At 38.8% G+C, this 19,594-nt stretch overlaps 1 long non-coding RNA gene across 1 annotated transcript in view; it reads right to left on the bottom strand.

Moving 5' to 3' along the window:
- Positions 1-306: 306 nt before the first annotated feature.
- Positions 307-19,594, bottom strand: part of LOC116072102 — a 37,251-nt gene continuing 17,963 nt past the window's right edge. The window contains exons 3-7 of the long non-coding RNA XR_004111313.1: positions 17,493-17,595; positions 13,647-13,713; positions 13,354-13,457; positions 11,882-11,960; positions 307-424 (exon numbers count right to left, since the gene is read on the bottom strand). This is a non-coding gene — a long non-coding RNA (uncharacterized LOC116072102). The remainder of the gene's footprint in view (positions 425-11,881; positions 11,961-13,353; positions 13,458-13,646; positions 13,714-17,492; positions 17,596-19,594) is intronic.

The following is a 19,594-nucleotide window of genomic DNA, read 5'->3' as shown; positions in this document are numbered from 1 at the left end:
ACCTGATCCATATAAACAGTGGAAAGGGGGCCAACTCCACAAATTGTCTTCTAATTTACATTCATATACTATGATATGTAATTAGCTACACACACTAACTACACATACACTCTAGTTAAAAAAAATAAAATAAAAATATAAATAATTATTGTTCACAATCCTCCCCAAATCCTTGAGGTTTCCCCAAGGCTCAGAGTAAACAACCTGGTTAAATAAACTGCAACAAGCCAGGGCAATAAGAGCAATGAGAGATGGATAGGCCAGGGATGCAGAGCGAGTAACTACAGCAGCTCCATAACACCAGGCTCAGCAAAGCCGGCAACACAAGCCTTTAGCAACTTTCATATTAGTCTGCGAGGGCTGCCACGATGAAATACTGCGATGTGTATGTTGTCCGTGGATCTGTTTTTTAAAGTTGTAGAAGCTGAAAGCCAAGATGAAGAAGGTGTTAGTAAACTAGCTTTTCCTGAAGCTTCTGTACTTGACTTACGGATGCCTGTCTTCTCCCTGTCTCTTTGCATGGCCTTTGCTCTACATGTGCACATTGTTGATGTCTTTGTACCTCTAAACTTCTTTGCCTTATTAGGATACCAGTCAGAGTGAGTTAGGGCCCCTTTAACAACATCATTTTTCTTAATAACTTAATCTCCCTTAAAGGCCCTGTCTTGAAAATGCATTCTTACCCTGAAGCTCCAGTATATCAAAGGCTTGCAGTTCTTGAGGAATACAACTGATTCTGTAACATTCTCCATGCAAGTTAACAAGGGCCAGGCAGTATGAGTACTTAACCAATTTTTCCTTCTAGGAATTTGTCCTAGAAAAAACTACTTAGTACACATGCCAAAATATGACTGCATACTTAAGAATTTACTCACTGGTGAAAGAGCAAAAAAATAATAAGCAACCAATTATTCATTAATAGCATATTTATATCATTAAATTAAAGTCCAGCTGGACGGTAGTGGTGCATGCCTTTAATCCTAGCACTTGGGAGGCAGAGGCAGGTGGATTTCTGAGTTCGAGGCCAGCCTGGTCTACAGAGTGAGGTCCAGGACAGCCAGAGCTACACAGAGAAACAAACAAACAACAAAACAAAACAAAATTACATCTGTTTTATATACAGGTATAGAAAATTATCAAAAAGTTTGACATTTTCTTAGGATATCATTCTCTGGTCTCTACTGTATTCCTCCAGCAAACAAACCACCACTTCTAAATCTAAAAGTATGCAAATATGGAAATCTTTGTGGTAGCCACTAGTGGGATGCATTTGTTAGAGCCAGGAGGAGCTCAGCGGTAATTGATGAGTAGAAAAAGTCCATTGTCATGAGTTCCTGTGGCACTAAAGTAAGGAGTGGGCACAGGAGAGATGCGTTTGTACCCTTTCTTGTAGGCAGGACAGGCTGGCCTTTGGAACACTAACATAGCAGTGCTGAGGTCTGTAACCTCACTTATCAAAAGAAAGAGGCTTTGATGGCATATGGCCACTGATGACTGTCTTTGTTAAAACTTACACATACTTATTGTTCCCAGTGAAAAACGAGTACTGTATACAGTGGTAGGAAAAGTACTTGAAGAGAATTTTGAAGCAGCAGAACCCTTGATTCCTCTATATCCTAAGATCTTATCTCTCTCCAACAGCACTTAGCCTCCAGTTTATCCCAAAGTGTGACTTTAAGAATTCAGCACAGGACTAGTGAGATGGCTCAGTGAGTAAGAGCACTGACTGCTCTTCCGAAGGTCCTGAGTTCGGATCCAAGCAACCACATGGTGGCTCACAACCACCCATAATGAGATCGGATGCCCTCTTTTGGTGCGTCTGAAGACAGCTACAGCGAATTATGCCAGAGCACGTGGGGGGGCAGAGGTCCTGACAGCTACAGCGAATTATGCCAGAGCACGTGGGGCGGCAGAGGTCCTGAGATCAACAGCAGCCACACACATGATGGCTCACGGCCATCTGTGCAGCTACAGTGTACTCATACACAAAAAATAAATAAAATAAATCTTAAAAAAAAAAAAAAAAAGAATTCAGCACATCTTTCAAACCCTTCTTATACCCCTGTCCTGATAGTACTTTCACTCATTCAAGTTCCCAATCTTTGTTCAAAATCAATAGTTCCCAAAGCACAGCCCTTTTGAATCTGTCAACAGACACTATTGCTTGATGTGAAGGCAGTTAAAGATTATTAGGTAGCCCACCCAAACACATTCCTTGAGTACTGGGGAAGAAATGGAGAGAATCTTGGCAGTCATAAGTAAATAAGGGGGGACTTATTTTACCCTCTCGTGAGTGTGGTATGGACACTCTGAGCAGCCTCTTGTCTCCTGTAAGAGTAGTACTGGGTAATATGAAAGGGAATGTAGTGGCTATTCCTGGTTGTCAATTTGACTATATCTGGAATGAACTACAATCCAGAATTGGAGGGCTCACCTGTGAGCCAGATCTTGAGACTGGAGGACATAGTTTCTGACCTGGATCTTGGCATGGAGATCGTGGCGGGGATTGAGCAGGGACTGACTGAGCAAGCGGGGTGGACTGGAGCGAGCAGAGGTTCTAAAAGTCAGTTCCCCCAGATGAAGGCTCACAACTATCTGTACAGCTACAGTATGTACTCATATACATAAATAAATAAATAAATCTTTTTTTAAAAAAAGGTGTGATCTTTGGAAGGTCAAGCTGGTTCCAGCAGATGCCCCCACATACATGAGTGTATAGGTAGCACACATTGATCTTGATGGTAAGAGGTTGGGGACACAAAATTGACAGGGGAGAAGTAGATGGGCATAAATTTGGACAAAATACACAGTATGTGTGTATGACATTCTCAAAGAATTAATCAAAATATGTTTTGAAAAGGAAGAGCTCCTCATGCTTAAATGTTTTCCCAGTTTTCTGTGTGTGAGTCTGACCAGCTTTTAAAGGCAACATGAAGGGAAAGGAGAGAGAGCAAGACCTTCACATGGTTAGGAGGGGTTAGTTACTTCTTGGCCATCTAACTTTGAACACATCAGCTTCTCTCTCACAGAACTGTCATGGATATGGAATGAGATTACACAAAGAGGTAGTCTCTCTCTCTCTCTCTCTCTCTCTCTCTCTCTCTCTCTCACACACACACACACACACACACACACACACACACACACACACACACAATAGCAAAATACAAAACCATCTTTAAATAGTCTTTAGTTGGGACTCCAACAGGACCCAAGTCAGCCAGGATCCACAGGCTTGTGAGATCCAGTTCTGACACCCAGATCCTGCTGGTTTGTCTCTAGGTTTTGACCCTCTTTGCATATGCCATCCAGCATTAGGATGGATTTCAAACACATATCCTGCAAACTGCATTACAACTGGAAAACAGTTCCACCTACAACGGGAAAGGGTTCATTGGGCCCTTGAGGCTTGATGACTTAGAGCAGTAGTTTTCTTTCTTTCTTTCTTTCTTTCTTTCTTTCTTTCTTTCTTTCTTTCTTTTCTTTCTTTCTTTCTTTCTTTCTCCTCCTCCTCCTCCTCCTCTTCTTCTTCTTCTTCTTCTTCTTTTTCTTTGTATTTTTGTTTTTTGAGACAGGGTTTCTCTGTGTAGCCCTGGCTGTCCTGGAACTCACTCTGTAGACCAGGCTGGCTTCAAACTCAGAAATCCACCTGCCTCTGCCTCCCAAGTGCTAGGATTAAAGGCATGTGCCACCACTGCCAAACGAGCAGTAGTTTTCAAGGCTTCCCGAGACCTCTTTTTGTTGGGTCTGGGAATTCAAATTTTTATAAAATTCCCTTCACTTATTTTTCATAAAATTTTTATAAAATTCTTCACTTTGAACTTCCACATCTCTGTGCTTCACTTATTCTTGCTTCCATGCAGGAAGTCCCAGTATGCTGTATGACCAAGTCCTTGGTAGCCACTTTGAAGATAATAGGTATTAATAAATTTCTAATGAGTGATTTAAGGCAGTTTATTACAAGCTGTTCTCCACTTTACATTTTGTGTGCCACTGAACATAAAATAATGTTAAATAATGATATATATGTATATATATATATATATATATATATATGTATATATACATGTGTGGTTCTTAAGATTCATTGGTGAGTAATTAAAACCTGTTTCATTCAGCCTGAATCTTGTTAGGGTACCTATTTAGGAGAAAAGCTGTAAATGTACCAGGTGCATAAAAATAAATGAGGTAGAGCCTGTGCAAGAGTTATGAGGCATGAGGGGGCAATAATAATGATATTATAAAATCCAACTTCAGTGTAATTTTAGTGTCCATATCATCTAATTTGTCCTAGAAGAGCAGGAAGTGTGGTAACCTACTTTTCAGACATTGCATTGTATGTCAAGAGGGAACAGTAAAGCAAAACACCAACCTCACATCCGCCCAACTACATTAATGCAATAACTAGATTTTCTAAACCAGGCTCAGCATTTACCTGCAAACTCAGCATTTAGAAAGCTGAAATTGGATGGTTGTGAGTTTGAGGGCAGTCGGAACTACAGAGTAAGAATAAGTAGTATTTCTCTCCCATTTATTTTAATTAAAGGAAATTTTAAGCACAGCTAAAGATACAAGAAAAGTACAATAAACTTATCTGCCATGAAGCTTTCATAATTAATATTTTGTCTATATTTCACTTAAGTAATATAAAAATGGGTCTTTCCCATCTTCTTTAAAGAGTGTTTGACACTGTGTAAACAGATGCTGTCATGTTTGGTCAAAGACTCAAAGATAGTGTGTACTCCCAGAGCCTGTTTACATATACTTTCAACACTGAGCTAACAATTCCCCTTTCAGTTGGATGATTACAACATCCTAAACTCTGCACAGTCTCCTGATGAGTGTATATAATAGAGTCACTGTACTTGTCTCTAAAAAACAACTTATTTATTTTTCAAACTTTAGAAAATCATGGCTCTGTACCCATCCAGGGTACAAAGGGCCAGTGATTCCAGCTTGTTGTGGTTTGTGTGTTCAGTGGCTCCAGATGTGCCACCTCCAAGTTAGTCTTATGACAACCCAGGGGGTATGTTGTGAGCCTTTCTGGGTTCATCGACATGGAAAGAGTGTGAAAGCTTATATTCCAAGGCAAAATGTGAAGGAAATGATTGGCAGTTTCATGAACACAAGCAATTTCTCATGAATCACTATAATTCACTTGGTTCAACTATCTGTTCCACAGTAGGATGGTGTTTGACAATGACTAGGTTTAGCCTCTACAGATTATTTTTTTCCATTATTCAAGGTAACCACTGTCTACTTTCATTTTCAGTACAGGATCGCCCATCGATACAGACAGCAGAAACTAATGTCTAAATGTTAATTAAGCCGCAATTTGCAGAAGAATCTTTCATATAGTGTGCTTTCTTAAATATAGTTTCATGTTGGACACATTTTAATAATCAATACATATTATTTGTTGAATGGAAAAGGCTGAGTTTCTAAATATTTTTTCTAGATATTCTTTTGTACCATATTAATATGACTTTTGTCATATTGGGAAAAATCAATAATCAACATGTTCTTTGAGATTCAGAATTGCTCTGGATCATCTTTTTAACTCTGACCTCCTTCACTTCCACACCATTCTGCCTCAAATCCTCTAGCACACCAATAATACCTGATATTCACTAGCGTCCTTAACCTCTCCATACTGCAGAGTCATAGACTACTCATCTTCCTTACTCACAGCAGTGCCTCACTGCTGACTCATCCCTTGGTGCTTTCACCCTCTAGCAAGCTTCTGTAAGTCCCCCTTTCCAAATCTCAGGCACAGTTTATTCCACTGTGCTCTTAACTGCACTCTGATGGTGATTTACTCTTGTTAATAGAGATTTTGTTTAAAAGATTTATTTATTTTATGTATATGAGTACAATGTAGCTGTCTTCAGATGCACCAGAAGAGGGCGTCAGATCCCACTACAGACGGTTGTAAGTCACCATGGGCTTGCTGGGAATTGAACTTAGGACCCCTGGAAGTGTTCTTAACCACTGAGCCATCTCTCCACCCCTTATTTTTAGTTTTTAATGGTACATACATATGTATGTCTAGATGTACTTTTGTACACGTGAGTACAGTGGCTTTGGAAGTGAGAAGGGGGTGTTGGATCATCTGGAGCTAGAGTTACAAACAGTTGTATGCCATCTGGCTGCCATGATCAGAAGCAAACCTGGATTTTCTGCAAGCACACAAGCCACTCTTAACTATGTAACCACCTATCCAGCCCCACAGAATCATTAGTCTTATTTTGGCCAATTTCCAACCCTGGTTAGAGCATACACCTATGTATTTTTTTTTCCTTTTCTAATCACCTGGAGATTTCTGGAATGTATATCATCATTGGGTTGTTTGGATAATGTAAAATTCTTCCCATTCAGATAGCCTGGGGACTCAACAACATTGTGTACTCCTGTTCTCATTTCTCACTGATTTACTCTTTATAATAATGATGCCTGTTTTTTCAATCTTCCATAGTCTAAGTTTCTACACTCATCGTGTTTGCTGCCTATTTTAGAAGATGCTAGAGGTCATGTGATGTGGTTTTTTTTTCATTTAACTAGATTAAAATTATTACCCATTCCCTTTATCTTCTCTCTAGTTATGCCACAGTTTTCTAAACTTTGAAAAACAAGTAAGTTTTTACTTTGGAGAAAAGTACAGCGACTCTGTTATGTACAATGATCTGTTTCCCTTTCACAGCCATCTTGACATGACAGCTTTATGTTCTGAGCTTGCCTTCCTTTCTTTCAATCCCTTACTTGACATCTACCACTTTTGCTCTTCTACTCAAATGAGAAAGGCTCCTGAATGATAATTCCATCCATGGTATATTAGTCTCCATCTACACTGCATACTCTTTGCTTTCTTCTCCCACTGGGTCCTCAGCATTGCTATCCTATTGAACTTCACAAAGCCAACACCTTCTAGTTTGCTCGATTTAACTCAGTGCCCACTCTTTCCCACTAGAACTCTCATCTTGCCCAGGTCTCTGTGTTACATTCTTCTGGTTCACCTGCCTTGTTGACTGCCATTTAGGTTCCATCTAGGACTCCCTTCTCCCTAAAAAAACCAACCAAACAAAAAACAGCCCCTCTAACAAACAATCCCCAATACTCTCTAAATACAAGCCATCTGAAGATTCATTGTTTCAGTCTTTGCCATTTAACTGCCCATTCCTAGTTTCATCTGCCTTCTGGCTTGAACTGTCTACCTGTCTCCTTTGTGAGAATGACTCCCAGCATAGTAGCCGTAGCTCTCATCTGTCTTCCTCTAACAAGCCCTTATTTCCTTATTTTTGTATGTCCTTATTTCCTATCAAATGCTAGTCATCTCATGCTGGTGGATTTCAGACCCTTTAAACTCTAACCTAAACTGAATGCACCTTATGTCTACTCCTGTGTTGTTTTTCATCTTGGCTAAAGAACCCAATACAGTATTCTTTATCGATTAACTCTCAAATCAATCTTCCCTCTTCTCTACTATCCCAGAAGCCTATTCTTTTTTCAACCTTTTGTTTCATTTTGACAATTTCATGCAAATATGCACTATATTGAAAATATGTTCAACCTCCAATATTTTGATCTTATTCCCTTCCCACTGATGTGAACGCCCCTTTCTTCTCCACTTGTTCCCCTTTTACTTTAATGTCTTTTTTGCTCAGGTAGCCATAGATACTGTGTTTTCATACTCACACTGACTGCTTCATATCTAGAAAATAGCAAGAACCTTATTAATCCTTGTGTGGAGCTTTGCAATAGACTTCCCCTACCTCTTTCCGTTGTCTCTCCTCCATTTGATGGAGTCACATGCTCATGGTTTTGAAAACTCTTCCCCACTCTTCAGCTTATTTGTCTTTATCAGCCAGTATCTTAAATGCTGCACTCTAAAACATCTCTGCTAGAGTTGTCTTCCTAAGGGTCAGACCTAGCTGTGTTGCACTTTCAGGTCAAAGGATTTCATTTTATACCCATTGTTCGCTATAGTCAAAACCCAGCTTAGTTTAGCCGATCTCCATCTCTCTAATCTTACCCCTTCCAGTGTTGGTCTGTAACAAGTCCCTAAACATAGTCTGTATTCAATCATGTTTTCTTAGACTATTGCTTTTGTCTTGTGGATTTCTCTCAGATAGTCTTTGCAGGGCACAAGGGAGACTGGACTTGGGCCTTCAAACATTCAGGCCATAGTGGTAGAGACTTTTGACACCAAATTCAAATTATTCTCCTCCAAAAAAAGCTTTCTTCCCATAATCAGAATCAAAAATAGACCCCACCCACAGTATTAAATTAAATTACTAACCAGAACACAGAAAATACTTAAATCTGTCTTTGCACAAAAATGACTGTTTATCTTCTCCACTAGAGCAAATACTTGGAAAGAGAGGAACTGGGTCACATTCATTTTGGTATACTATTAGATGACTGTGAGGCATGTCTACAGTAGGCACTTAATTGCTCACTGAGCTGTTGAATGCTACATTAATGCTAGCTTCTTTTTAATCCATAGAATTAAGGATCAAATTTCACTTATTTGGGTCAGCAATACTTTAAATTGGTTTTTGGCAGTAATTTGATATTTATTACAGAATAATTTCCTATGCATCACAGACTCTTTATCATATGAATTATTCAGTGCACAAAAGTTCACAGTACTCATCATATCAAAACAAGTGATTAACCGATATAACAACTAATAAAATGTTAAAGGAACAGAGTGCAGGTGAGAGAATATGTGTGATTATCAGAGAATCGCTGATTACAATTGTCCGAGATAATGACTGCAGACTACTTACGCATAATTTGGTACAGAGTAAATACCGAGTGAATGGTACTCAGTGTTATTATGCAGTAAAGCACAAAGGACGGTCATTCCCTTTTCCCCATGGAGTTTACATAGTTTGTGTGATCCTTGATACTACCCGTGTTGGATTCTATTTGGAGTCAGAGTTGGGTATGTCTTTTTATGATAATGTCCAGGACAAGTAACAAAGAGTAAAGCATGCATGGAACTTGCTTGATTAATCACATGCCATCAGTGAGGATTTGGCATCTCTCTCTCTCCCACTTGATATTCAGTGAAATAAATATAATCATAATTGTCACATTCCTAACAAAGACATCTGCTAAGCTGGGCAACTCAAGCGTAACTGCTTCCTACTGACAGCTTGCTTCAGATGTGGATGCTGCCATTAAGAAAAAATAGAATTTCTGTGTTTATCTAATATGTTGTGTTGGCACATCTCATCTGTGGATGAAGATACTTACCAATAATTCAATTTAGTATTCAAAATTCTGTATTTGCTTAAGGGATTATTATAAGAACTTTAATTTTTTGGTATATTAATATAAATAAGTAAATTTTGTCTACATTGTATTTTTAAAAATTTAGTCAGAATGGTGTCAGCTGATGAGTAAGCCTTCTTTTCATTCTTTCTACTTCCAGTTCTCCTCTTAGAGATCTTCTCTTAACTTGTACACTATGTAAAAAACACACAAACCAATAATAAGCATGGTTATTTTTAATTATTTTTAATGCATACATGAATGCAGGTGTGAACACAAAGGCCAGAGGCATGGATAGCTTGGAGCTGGAGTTATAAGTGATTATGAATCACCTGATATGGATCTCAGTATTTGAACTCAGATCCTCTGGCAGAGCAGTATGTGTCCTTAACTGCTGAGCTATCTCTCCATTCCTATTTTACATGTATATCTGCATATCGATATTTTCATGAAAATCTCTCCTCATACCTCTTCTCATGGAATATAGAAGCAGAAGGATCAGGAGTTCAAGGCCAGACTCTATTCCATATCAAACCTAGGGCAAGAAGAGAAAGGTCACTAACCCCGAGGCCTGAAATTTTGAAGTCTTCACTCACGCCTTCACTCTTCATGGAGTAAAAAGCCTGTGTTGTTAGTGGCTTATGCCCACTCAAAGCCTTTGTGACTGTATTAGACCCATTCAGGGTAACCAGAATGGAAGACTTCCCAGTTCACGTGGTACAAGGATGGATAGGTTACAGGATCCTCAGCCCAAGGGACTAAGGATCATGGGTATGTGCATGTATCTCTGTGTAGCTGTGTGCAAGTGCCCATGGAGGCCACAAGTGTCTGATTCCATTGGAGGTGAAGTTACAGGCTATTGTGAGGCAGGAGGACCAATCCAGACATTTGCAAGAGGGGTACAGTTCTTAACAACTGCCAAGCCACCTCTCCTGCCCTACAGTTTTGTTTTCACAACTCACTTCTGCCTTTCCATTCTGTCCCTCTTCTATATCTACCACTGAAATGTCCAGTGAGGGAATACTCTAAGGTACAAGACAGTTTGACTTCCTTATTTTTTATAAAAACAAAAATCTCAGAGCTCACTCTTCCTTTTAAAAAATGTTTTATGGATCTGCCAAGCCTTTTTTTTTTACAACTACTGCCCATTCTTGAACCTGAGTGCTGAGACCCAGCTCAAGGCCTTGTGCATGCTAGGTTAGTACTCTGACTATGACCAACATCTTCATCCACAGCTGCTTTTTACATCTTTACTTACTTTTTACTACACATAATAACATTGAAGCACTTTTCTCAAGCATCTCACATAACTATAGTTATGACAACATAGCAATGATTCACAAGGACTACTTAAAAAATATTTATTTATTATTTTATCTATATGAGTGTTTTATCTACATGTACATCTGTATGCCAGAAGACAGCATCAGACCCCATTATAGTGGCTGTAAGCTTCTCCATATGGTTCCTGGGAAATGAACTTGGGGCCTCTGGAAGAGCATCCAGTGCTCTTAACCACTGGGCCATCTCTCCAGCCCCTCACATGGACTATTTTGAATTACACAGGTAAAAAAGATAAACTCCTAGAAGTGACACTGTTGGTTAAAAAGGAAATTATTTACAGTTCACACCATTGTCAAAATGCCATCCATAAGTATTGTGTTGATGGATGCCTTTGGAGGGGACCTGTTTCTTGACAGACAGGATAATACACCAAACACATGGTAAAGAGCTTCAGACCTCGTCTGTGTAACTAAGTGGGAGATGTGGGATTTTCAGGTCCTTTTTCTTAAAATGAGTCAGGATGAACACATTATATTTATTTCTTTTTATTATAAGTAATTTTCTTTATTTTTTAAAAAAACTTATTGCATTATGATGAGAAAAGTTACATGATTTCAATTTATCTGAATTTGTTAACATTTAAAAACACATTTTAATTACATAGCATTGAATCACATTCTTGTTTCCCTTTTGTACCACTGCTCCTCCCAGAGTTCCCCCCTTCAATACCTACAATATCTTTTTTGTCATATTCCTTAAAATTTATAAAATATTATAACAATAAAAATAAGTATTATAAAAGTTGTTTGATATAAAACAACAATCAATTTAACAGTCTTATGTAGATGCTTGTCTACAGCAATAGTGAAAATACATACATTTTTCTCAATATAAATTTTAAATAACTCCAAACATATTAACTGTATACTTCAAAATAATACATCACTACTAGTATTTTCTTAAATGAACATGAATATATAAAGTCTTTTTGTTTGTTTTGTATTTAGTAGAGTTTAAAATCTTGGCTCTTAAAATTTTCTTTATATCTTAAGGAGTTCAGTGTGTATGAAGATTGTACTGTACGAATCTGACAGTATTTCAGCCCAGAGATGTTTTCTATAAACTTCCATGTTAAGGCTTACATTCATAATGAATCCTATTTCCAAATCCAGTATGTGTTACCACACTGGTTTTCATCAAGACAGAATCATATACTCACAAGAAATTGTTATTAGTTATTAGTCAAGTGAGGTTACATGTTCAGCTTTCAGTAAGAGCTCTGTTCTGTGGTATGCACCCTCAGCCATTCTGAACTCACCTTAATCACTGCCAGGAGCTGTGCTTCTGTGTCCTTTCAGTGGAGAGCAAAGGTCATCACCCAGGAATGGAAAAATAGCCTAAACAGAAAGCCACAAACAGGCTATAGCCATATCTACAGTGGACTCACCACTAAAGTGTTAGCACTTCACCCACCAAAAGGAGAGCAAGACATCGTAATTTCCCAAAGAAGGAATAAATGCTGAAATACTTTGAAGGATCACTGCCTAGTATTTCATCTCCATAGAGAAAACTCATCCATCTTTACGAATGACCTCAAGAATAGGCCTTTAAATGTGGGCAATGACCAAAGCATGGCTTCAAGGAAGGAACAAAGTTCAGTTTCCTTCTTTTTCCAACTTCCATAATTTAATTATTTAATTTATTTTCAGACCTTCATTGTATTAGGCAATAGTGTGCAGTCTTGGGGTATAAAAATACTAAAATACACTAACTGGTTTCTTGGATGAAGTTATACTTAAGTGAAGGATATAAACACACAAAAAACATGAATTTATATTTTAAATGACATTAAAGACATACATACAAAGGAGAGCCCCAGAGACAACAGATGGTTTCACAGGAGTCAGGAGGAACACAAAGTGAGAGCATATAGGTATATAGGAGGTTACAGGGAAGATGATGTTTAAGGAAGCATGAGGAGGATTGTTGAAAACTGGGGTGTTCAATATTACATGATCCCAACTCACTTGATCGCTTTTGAATAGAACTATTTTTTTTCCAGAAAATTTGACCTTCCTATACTTATCATTTCCGTTACTGTGCCAAAATACCTGAGAAAAATCACCTTAAAGGCTTGTTTCACCTCAAACTCTGGGAAGTTTCTATCCATGATAGGTAGACACTTTGCTCCTGGGCCTGTAGCTAGAGAGAAGATCATGGTGACAGCACAAGACAGGAGTTGCTTAGCTTGTGGTGGCCAAGAAGTAAAAGCAGGAATGAGAAAAGGCTAGGTTCCCAATATTCCTACCAAAGGCATGCTGTACTAGTTACTTCCCTGATGCCGTGATAAGATATCATGGGTGGTCCCACTTACAGATGAAGGGTTTATTTGGGCTTCAGTATCCAGGTGGGTAGAGTCTATCAAGGCAGGGAAACATGGCATCAGGCAGGCATGACAGCCAGAGAAATGTCACAGTCTTAACCACAAGCTCAAAGCAGAGAGAGGTAACTGGAAATAGGCTGGGACTTGAGCTATCAAAGCCCTCACCCACCAACCCCCAAGAACATACTTCTTTCAGCAAGGCCACACCTAACCTTCCCCAAACAGCACCACCAACTGTGGACCCTGAAGTCTACTTAGACTATCAAATCAGACTTCACCTATGTAAAGCTTCACCATTCCCAATAGTGTAACAGGTGGGATTCAGCCCTTAACACATGGGAGATGCTTATCCAAACCATATTGTGCCATACCACTGCACAATAGCTCCAGTTTGATCCGGTCTATACCTTCTCCAAGTTCCTTTCTTTTTATCTCTAATTACCATCTTCAGACTGCACTAGATTTTCTTTAGCATCAGGATCTGTGCATTAGTACTTGTTTCTTAGGATTCCTACAAGGCAGAGAAAAAAAAAGAGAGAGGGGAGAGGAGAAAGTAGGGGTGAGGGGGAGTAACTTGGTGTCCTCTAGTTGTTCAGGTCTCATCTCAAAGCTCTCCTTCAGTATTCTATTAAGAAAGCCCCCACCTATTCTGTCACCCATAACACCTCACCCTTGGAGGCTTGAAGGGCTCTTCCTTTACCTGCTTCTTGACTGTCAACTCCTTCTTGAGTGCCATCACCCTGTCTTCCTTTCCCACTGCCAGATCTCTGCAAGCACAACAGAACCTCATGTGCAGGAAACAATAAACAACTATTTACTGAATGTATAAATTCATTCTTATTCTGAATAACCAGAGAAATATTCCAAGACTTCTGTTTGTAAAGGAATACAAGTTAAAATCAATGTCCCTTTATAATGTTTTCCATGTGTCTCAGATTTTTCTTATTATGAATTATATCACATGTTAAGGAATCTCATTTGAATTTTGATGATAGGTTTTGGATTTGTCCCCTATTCATTATTTTTAATACAGATTGGAAAACTGAACAATCTGTGCGGATGTACTGTTCTATGTCCATTACTGAACCATGTTGGTCTGTTTTCTCCTTTTCCTAAAACACTTATCTGGAAGTTCAGAACTATCAGTTTCTTCCTAAAACATAAGAGTAACATCAAATACATTCTGTCTTACGTTTATGTGTCCTAAGTTTAGCTATGAATAATTATTGATATTGTAAAATGTTCTGGAAACATAAAATCGTTAGAAAGCTCACTTCTGACCTTTTCTAGACAACGCGGAGCAGTTGTTGATGCTGCTGTTCTTGTTGTTAGGCGTGTCTTCTTGACTAGCAGTATAAGGGCTGACCCTGCCCTGCTGAGGCTGCCCTGAGACAACAGCTTAGCAATGCCTAACACACTTAATGAATTTTCCTCTGGAAATGACTTCAAGTCTTTATTTTCTTCAAATGAAACTATCTTTTCAAAATTGAGTCTACGCCACACACTCTTGATGTCATAGCTTTATTCAAAAGTAATTTAAAAATCTTCCAAGATTTATAAGTTTGATCTTTCAGTCAAGATAAATATATATACTTTCTTCCTTCTGACGAGGCCTAGCTTGCCAGCTAAGGCAGCAAAGCATATGTCTTGCATTAGAGACTCTGATCAGGCTGAGAAGATGCACTCCCACTTCCTGCTCATACCATGCTTACGTGCTGGGGAGCTAAAGTATAATCATAGCTGCTTGTCTATTTTTAAAGTGCAGTTGCAATGTTGAGTTCCTGACTGCCTTTTAAAACTACAGCCATACTACCACTTTCTCCCTAAGATGCTATTTGACAGTATTTCTATGACTAAATATGGCACATATTTATTCCAATATCTTTCTGGAAATAAATTGACCTTGTTCCCTCGCTGGGAAGTCTATTTAGTAAATGGGATATATAAGAAATTTCACTGAATAGTGAGCCAGTAGTCTGTATGGCACTCATTTTTAAACAGAGAGATATAGAAGAGTAAAGTTGGTCTGACAAGCTAATATAATAATAATAATAATCTTGCTTTAGAAGGGATGACATATTATTTTAAATCAAATAAAGCATGTTTGACATGTATCCATTGCCTATAGCATTTGCTCAGGAAAAATAAACTTGCAAAGTGGACTTGGCTTATTAATTGCCGATGGGAGTTAGTCATAGTTTGCTTTGGTTGCATCCTCACAGTATCCTGCTTGTGGATACTAAATTAGCTAGGTAATTGTGGCACCAATGGCCATAATCCATGGAGCATTTTTACATATAAGATTCTGACATCTCAGTGCAGTTGAGAGTTAGGGTGAACAAGGAGAAGAGGGGAGACTGAGGTCAGACCTAGAGAGAAGATGTGGATCTGAGTTGTTAATATTCCCATTTGACAGGAAGTTTATCGCTTAGAATATAAAAGAGCACCCCGAGGAGGCAGGTGAGCAAGCCACAGAATCAATCTCTTTGAACTGTTTGCCTGCAGGAGAAGAGTTCCTGAAGTTAATCTTCATATGTTACAATTCTAGCATTCCTCTTCAGAGCCCTCAATTTGGCTTCAAGAAGTGGAAGCATTTGGGTTCAAACATCTGTTGTTTCTGGATGGCTTTAAAATTCCATTGCAAGCTCAAAAATGCTCAAATTGCAAGGCATGTCCTTCTGCAAAGCTTCTCCATGGTGCCCGCCCCTCTCTCTCACGAATTTTCCAAGAACACTTCATCTGGGCCTTTGACTTCTGTTTTGTTTCTCTCCACATAGCAGAAACAGAATGTATTTCTTCCACACAAATCCCAGTTTCAAAGACAAAATTTGGGGCATGGAATGCCTTTCTCTGCTAAGTTTGTTCTTTATGTTCTTGGAATGTTCTGGAATGTATGTAAATACTTTTCAAAGTCAAGATTCCTTCTTTTTTTTTTTTTTAAACCTTTCTTGGACTTACTCATGCTTGGCTGTTCCATACTAATTTCTGCTTGTACATTGCAAGTTCCCACAAGATTTTTTTGGAAAGGATAACTGTGACTTGATAGCCATCAAAGGGTACTTGGGACACAAATGAGCTTATTTTTCTGTAATCTGCCTACATTGTTGCTTTGGCTATTCCAGATGAGAATGCAATCAGCAAAGGGCAGAATGTATTCCTTTCTGTGAGAGAGGAATCTGACAGCCACTGAAGGACACAGGCTTTTACCTATCTCTCACCAACCTCCTGAACTCCATAACTGCATCCCTCTAACATTCTTAATCCATTGAAAGATAAAGATGCGTAGACATTCAAGAAAAATAGTATTTAGGAGGGGAAGATCATATATTGCCAGAATAGCTAGAGTGTGTGATCCTTTAGAAGCTTTTGGAGTTGGACAAGTGATATAAGAATTCCAACTTTTCAGAAAAAAAAAATGACTCAGCATTGACTTTCCTCACAAAATCACAAATATAAAGAAAAAACTTAGAAGTTTTTTTTCTTTTCCTTTTTTCTCTCAACCCAGTAATGATTATAAGTTAATACAACAAATGCTGTCCTAAAAACTATGGCTTATGAAGTAAATTATAGCAAAAAAAAAAAAAATCCTCCAAAAGGCCTTGGCCTAGTAGTTTATTCTCGGCTCCTTTGTCTGTGCTGTGATGTTAGTAGCAGCCAACCATCTTCTGTCCTGTGAGTCATTAGCTCTACTCTTCCCTTGGCCCTTCTGACCCTTTTCTCTCCAGATACACATACAAGTTTCAAATCCATCCCAGCCATTGACTTTCTGGACACGCTACCCCCACCCCTGACTCTGCTACTCCACAGAAGAAATGGTGATGCTTGGAAGGCTTCCTGTCTCAGAGCGTGCTCTGCAGTTTCCTCTGTTTCCTAATTCTTTTAAAAAGCATTGCTCACAAATTAAGGCTCTATGCCTTTTAAGAAATCATTACAATTCCTTATCTGTTGGCTGGAGGGGTAGTATTAGATTTCATTCTGCCTTTTAGTATTACATTTGTGAACATTTAAAATAATCTAAGAATGAATTCCACATTCCTTGACAGAGCTATTTCCTTTTTATCTTCTAGAGGGATGCCACAGGCTTTTCACCAAGAGCAGGAGACTCGGAATTAGACCTGACAGAAGGCCAGTCCATACTGGAGAGCTGTCTTTGCCAGTGACGAGTTTGACTAGTTGAGTTTATGTCTGGTTTGTAAAAGCCTTGGATAAGTCAGATTACATATGGAACCATGTTTATAGAGCTTAGTATTAGTGATTAGAAGTATGTATCTCTGTGCCGAATCAAAGGAGAACTGAAACTGTGACACAGATATTACTTGGGTTCTCACAACTTCTGGAATGTGAACACTGCTTCTGCAAACCACTGAAAGCAAATGTCTGATACAACTTATTTACATCAACAGCACATGTTTATAAAGCCTAGCTGACCTAGTCATTTCTAAATTTTGCTTTTTAAGTTAATGATTGCCATTAATAGAAGAACAGCCCCAGCCTGAACAGTCAAAGAAGTTCTGGGTGAATCTAGCATCTGGGTAATGTTACTGACCTCATGGCTGTCTTGTAGCAGGAATGTCAGCCATCCTGCTTATCTTTGCAGCGTGGGACTAGCAAGGGTCTCTGGCGATGGAAGTTCACTGGTTCATGGAAGCCTTAGAGAATATGCAGGGAATATACATAGGTCAATATATTTGGAACTGAAAAGAGAGGAGGGCAAAGGAGGGAGGAAGACAGAGAGAGGGGAGAGGAAGAGGGGAGGGAGATGAAGGGAAGGGGTAAAGAAGGGAAAGAGAAGGTAGGGAGAAAAGAATATCAGGGAAAGGGAAGAAAGAGGAGTGGAGAGAAGAGAGGAAGTGAAGAGATCCAGAGAGAGACTTTTATCTTGTTCAGGATTCAAAGACACTTGATTTGGGGGTGGGGATGGATGTAAGGCAGTCTCTCCGTGTCCATATAGCCCAAATTGGCCTGGAGTTTATCATACTCATGCCTCAAGCTTCTGAGGGTTGGAGTTACAGGCGAATACTACCAAGCTTGGTCAGGCTTGATATTGAATCTTCATATTCAAGTGTTGTCATCCAAAGTAGGTCACTTGCCTCTCTAAGTCTCTGTTTCCTTATTTATACAAAGATATTAAAAGAATACTTATGTAATAATATCTCTGTGAGGACCAAATCAGATTATGGCAAGAGAGGTTCACTAGTTAACAGAAACTTTAGAGATTCTAAAGAAAAAAATATATCAGTATATTTGATACTAAAAAATTACTATAATTTAGAAATAAGGGAGTTGTTTAGGATATTGCTAATAATTTGTTGCACTTGGTCAATTCCTTTTGAATTAACATCTTTAAAATAGACAGATAAATTCAATGTATATTTATTAACTCTACCATATTTATTAAGTTCTTAACACAAAATAGACAACTAAAAATTGACTTTTGTCCCTCAGTTGATAAATTAATTCTATTGCTTCAGATTTTCCTTGGGGTGACTCATCTGTGTGAATGAATGTATAATTTTATATTTGTATCTTGAATGAGGTCCTTGCAAGTTTTTTCATATACATTACCAGGTCATCAGTTCAGAACTAATTAGATTTTTGGCAGCTGACAATTTTATTCTAGTAAAGATTTCTGAATAAGGTATGTCCAAAGATTGAAATAAAGATGTGAAGATCAGGTGTCAATTTTGCTTTTAACTCATTCTCTGTGTAAGTTAGATCTCTGTTGCTGTGCCAAAATCCAGAGACAAATAATACAAAGGACTAGAGATTTATTCTGGCTTTCAGTTTCAGAGTTTTGGTTCAGGGTCACATGGGACTGTTGCTTTGGGTCTTTGATAAGGAAAAGATCATGATTGGGGGTGCACAAGATAAGAGCTCTGCTTAACCTGTCCAGCATGGATGTGGAGAGAAAAGAGCTAGAGTCTCCACAGTCCCTTGGAGGGGATAGCCTCAGCCATCTAACTTCCTCCCTGTACTCTTCAGCTACTGAAGTTTCTAAAAGCTCCTGTAGAACCTGTCTGACATAAGCTATTGGAACATTCCATATTCAAAGTAGAGCGATCTCTACTATAGTTTAAACCAGAGTACCCCCAGTTAACACTGCCCAACATTTTACTGGTAATATTCCAGATATCCATGTAGGGTTTCAGTTCTGCTTTAGCCAGCTCTATTCTTCTCTGTTGTGGATCAAGCTGAGCATGGAACAGCAGAAGCAGTTCAACCAGCACAGAGTGTGATAAGAGGCTCCAAAGATGGAAACAGGTCACAGACTGCCAACGTCCTGAGGTGTCTGGGGCACTAGGGTTACCAACCTCTCTCCAGTTGAGAATAAAATAGTTGTCTTCCTTCGGAACAGAATTTCAAGGAAGTGTGTGTGTGTGTGTGTGTGTGTGTGTGTGTGTGTGTGTATCACACTATAAAATCCAATTTTTCAAGAAGTGTACTCTACTTCAGCCAGCTCTCTTCTCCATACAGGGCAGACATGATAGTACATGTCTACAGTTCCCACACTTGGGAGGCTGATACAGAAGGATTTTGAGTCCCAGGATAGCTCCACCTACATATGAATTAAAGGCCAGCCTAGTCTACATAGTGAGACTCAGTCTCAAAAATAAATTACCAGAGAACACATTAAAACATCCCCCCCCC

Source organism: Mastomys coucha, unplaced genomic scaffold (genome assembly GCF_008632895.1).
Source record: "Mastomys coucha isolate ucsf_1 unplaced genomic scaffold, UCSF_Mcou_1 pScaffold23, whole genome shotgun sequence".
NCBI classification, from domain to species: domain Eukaryota; kingdom Metazoa; phylum Chordata; class Mammalia; order Rodentia; family Muridae; genus Mastomys; species Mastomys coucha.
Note: the sequence above shows the minus strand (reverse complement) of the source record. Positions and strands in the feature narration are given on the sequence as shown.